Source organism: Mastomys coucha, unplaced genomic scaffold (genome assembly GCF_008632895.1).
Source record: "Mastomys coucha isolate ucsf_1 unplaced genomic scaffold, UCSF_Mcou_1 pScaffold23, whole genome shotgun sequence".
Classification (NCBI taxonomy): Eukaryota; Metazoa; Chordata; class Mammalia; order Rodentia; family Muridae; genus Mastomys; species Mastomys coucha.
In genome coordinates, this window is record NW_022196906.1 from 43,840,974 (window position 1) to 43,845,554 (window position 4,581).

Here is a 4,581-nt window from a genome sequence, read left to right on the forward strand (position 1 = left end):
TCCTCCTCCTCTTCCTTCTCTTTCTAAGTGGAGGACATTGGAAATTTGGAGAGAGGCGAGGGCTGTGGAGGTTTGTTTTGTTGTTTGTTTTCTCCTGGCTATGAAGTTTACCTTCCCACAGAGGGAGCAACTCACAGCAGCACAACTCAGATCTCAGAAGTGGGGGGTGATGAAGCCAGTCAGAAGAAAATGCGGAGACATTTAGAAGTGATATTCAGAAATAACTGGAAACTGGTATTGGAATACTCTCTCCCTCTCCCTTCTTTGCCCTGGCTCTTCTGTGTGTATTAAGGCACAGGAGCACCAGCCAGCATTCTCCTTCGGCAGAAGACCTCCATTCTGAAGGCTATGAAAATCCAATGTGACTGAGAGATCAACACAAAGACTTCCATTAATCAAGCAGCTGTGTTTGTTAAAAGAGGGGATAGGAACGTAGAGAAATCGGCATGCTTTAGCACCTGAGCAGGGCTTGAGTTATGCAGGAAACACAAGTGAGGGTGTTCTAGAAGTGGCCCTGCTCAGTGAAGCCCTGTGACAGAGAAAAGCTCCAGTTCAAACATGATCCCAAGCCCTGCAATTTTCTTTAAAGGGCAGGCTCCTTGATGCCATAAGAGTCAGGAAGCCTACCTTCTAGCTGACCAGTCATCATCCAGCTTGCCTTTCCTCTGAATAATGAACCCAATAGGTCCTATCACATGCTGGGGGTTCCAGGGATCTACAAGAAGCATTCTGACTTCCAGGGATAGTTCATGTTAACTTTTATAATTTGTACTTTATGCTGATTGTAAACAATTCAAAGATATGGAGAAGTATAAAGGCTCAAAGAATAACTCTCTGCCCCGCAAATTCTAAAGATAGCCACATTTTTCTAAGTTGTATATACATGTATACAATTATGTATGCATGTGTGTGTGCTCGTGTACTCACGCTCGTGCACATGCACACATGCAAGATGAAGATTCCACAAGCAGAGAGTTCTGAACCATGAGCAAAAATGACCTTTTCCTCCCCATAAGCTGTTTGCATCAAGCCTTTGTCTCGGAGCCAACAACCTGATTAACGTTATGCATGTCACATATATTTAATACATAATGCTGTTTGTGTCATTGGTTACACACTATCTTTTGCCAGTGTATAAAATGAACACCTTATACCTTATAACTTTATGTGGATAAATGTCTTTGACTTTCCTAATTGAGTTTTCCACAGAGAGGAAGATGGGGAGACTAGGCAGAGGGTAGAGAGGAGTGAAGGTTGGAGCATCCAAAATAAGAATTTTCTAATTTTACCACCCAGAGTGAGAGACACACCCATCCCTGAAAACTTCTCTTCTTATAGCCCATGTCAGTAGAATTAAAAGATTCCTCGCTGCTTTTCTCCCCAAATGTCCCTATTTTTAGCTTTCAGATGTAGACAAGTGTGGAAATCCTATCTCACTTCAGCATGAATAGATTTTTCCCCCTTTCTGTCTCTCTCCAGCCCCTCCCACTGCCATGTAGCTGTTCTTTATTGTCATGACTGTTCTAGAATTCTGCCCTGTTTACTCCAGTCCACACTTGTAGGATCTCTCCCATGTTCTTTGAATAGGATGGGTCACTGGCTCCTAGTTCTTCAGTTTTCTTCCGTGTTACTTTTCCACAAAGCTCATGAACCATTTTTCTTAAATTTGATGAGGCTGTAGCTGTCTGAATACTTCTGCCGCTACAGAGAGAGTCCAGGCTGTTAGGCACAAATCAGTGAGCGATTCCATGAAGAGAAAGGAGATACTTAGACCAGACCATGTATAGGAAAGGAGAGTTATTTGTGTGGTCTGAGAAGACCAGATGGCCAGAGCAAGAGGCCAGCCAGGTCAGTGTTGGAACGATATGGCACATCCTAGTGGAAGACAGTAGAGTGGGAAAGGAAAGAAAGAGACTTCCACGGTGAAAACAGCAGAGTCCCAAAGCTTTCCCAGGACTACGTCTGAGGGAGGAAGGAGAAACACAACTTCTTTTGACTCCTTCCACTGAGTATCAGGTAGATGCTCTAGATGCAGGAGTTTGGAATAGTGGGCTCCCATTCTCATGGAGAAGACAGACGATAAAGCATTAGACATCTAGTCAAGAAGTAATGATAAGTATCAAATGGAGTAATAAGATGTTCTGTGGGGCATGGGGAGTTCCAGGGTACAGAGAGATTGTCCTTTTGAATAGGAACTGATGTGGAGACATCTAAAAAAAATAAAATCTAGAGAAAAACCTCAAGATCAAAGCTTCCATCGTAGACAACTGAACAGTGGCTGGTGACAGGGCCAGGCATTAGCAAAGGAAAGAAGATTCAGATGAAATGAGGGACACAGAAGCAAAGACACCAACCCTGGAGATTCTGGGTCTGAGGCATAGGAGGCATCTTCCAATGGCTGTGTGAAGGACACAGAAGACACTGCATCAATATTTAAGTTATGCACAGAAGGGGTAGAGAAGGAATCGATGGAGGGAAAGCAAATGAAACAAGTCAAAAAACCAAAAGGAAGCAGAAACTTCCGAAGTGGTTAAAAACAAAAGGTAGTCTAAAGGACCTTCTTAGATCTGGCCATTCGGAAGATCTTTGTGGCTTGGAGAAAGCCAATTCTTGGAGAGATAGGGAAAGAGGCATCTCTGTTCTGGAGAAAGCCAATTCTTGGAGAGATAGGGAAAGAGGCATCTCTGTTCTCGGGATAAAAGGACAAGGAGGAAGGAGGAGTCAGCAAAGTGGAGCATTCCTTGCAGACATGGGTGATCTGACAAAAGAGGACAGCCAGTGTGAGGGAGAAGGAAGTTTGAGGAGGGATGCTCCTATGTGGCGCTTTCTTTGCTATTATTGCATGCTTGTTTTACAGAACTAGGGGTGGGACCAGTCCTGTGCATGCTAGGAAAGTGTTCAACACCTGAGCTGCACCCCAACTCTCTCCGCTTCTCTTTTGGTATTTTTATGGAGGTGGTATCTGGCTAGAAAGTGAAGTAAATTGGTTGTCAATTCCTGCTTACAACCTCTATGGTTTTGTACACTAACTCAATATGATACTGCTTTTGAAAAACGAACTTGGTCCAGGTTCTTGTATAGTGTCTCCATTTAGGCCTGTTGTCTCCTATTTTTATCAATAAGCAGAACTTCAAATGGAATCTCAGGATTCATAGCTACAGTAGAATTTTCCTTTCATATTGAAATAAAATGCATTCCAAGAAGCACAGACACTTGAGACCCATGTAAGAAGTGGGCCAGTGCTTAAAACAAGATAGAAAAAAATAATGTGTCCAGAGTGCTAGGCATGATCCTGGAAAATATTAGGACCAACCGATAAAATGGAACCAGTAAATCTAGAGAGGGGGAGTTCCTAGGGGGCCCTCAGCCTACTCCTTATATTTCTGAGCTTTATTGAAGGCTAGGGTGGAAGCATCCTCCTCTCTCCCTGTTCACAGCTCTGATTAAGGAGTTCTGGGTGATCACCAGTAATTCCAGATGACTAGTACTGGGAACTTGCAAAACAAAGGAAGAAGACAGAGATTAACCCAGAAGGACGGTTTCTCTATACACTGCACACCGCACAACTTCAAAGCCTGCCTTTCAAATCCCAGTCATCATATATTAATATAGTTGTTAGGACAATTTTTTTTCTGCCATCCAATTGCAGTAATGTGTTGAGGAAGGAGTGCTGTTTCCTTCTGCTCTGCGTCTTATTGTGAAAGGAAGACATATAAAGAGTGCTTTGGAGATCAACTTCTGCCTGGGGAGGGAAGGAAAACAGGTTGGAAAGAGAACAGGGCCATATCGAGGCATGGACTGTCCTGTGAGGGCTCCAATGTAGTTGTGCAAACCGCACACTGGACAGTCAGTCGCCAGACTCAGGCCATTTCTGGAATGTGATCTTCAGCTGTGAGCAATATTTAAGGGACAGCTGGAAGAGGAGAGCATCCTCCGAACCTGTTGGAGAGTCCGGGCTGTCTGGAATAATGCCTGCTGCCAGGGAGTTATCTGTAAGGAAAAGTGTCCAGTTTGAAAAAGCTAAAAATGTTTCCTTTTCTCTAGTGATAAAATTTTAAATGTACATAACAGTTTGTTGGATTTTAACACGGATAGTTCTTGTCGCTGGGTCCATTAAAATCATACAAGTATCACCAGCACAGTCCTGAGACCTTGCTCATCTTCCACTGCTGAAATCTTTGTGACATACCAACTCCATCTGTCACCCTAGCCCCTGGCAACCACGGTCCATGTGCTGCCCCCATGAAGGCTCTTGTAGGGGATAATGTAAGAAGAATCACACAATATGAATCCTTTCATGCCTGTCCTGTTTCTTTTTAGCATCATGTTTCCCGGGTTCACCCATGTTATAGCACACGTCAATTTCTTGCCTTTCTAGGGCTGAAGAGTATCATGCATGCCGTGTCTACTTCATCTATTCATCCATGAATGAAGGATTTTTTTTTCCTTTATGTTTTTGTTTTCTGGGTTTTGTTGTTGTTGTGTCCAGTAAGAATAATGCTATGCTGAGCACAGGCGTATAAATGTGCCTGTGTCTTTGCTTTAAGTTCCTTTTGGTGTATACCCAGGGCTAGGATTGAT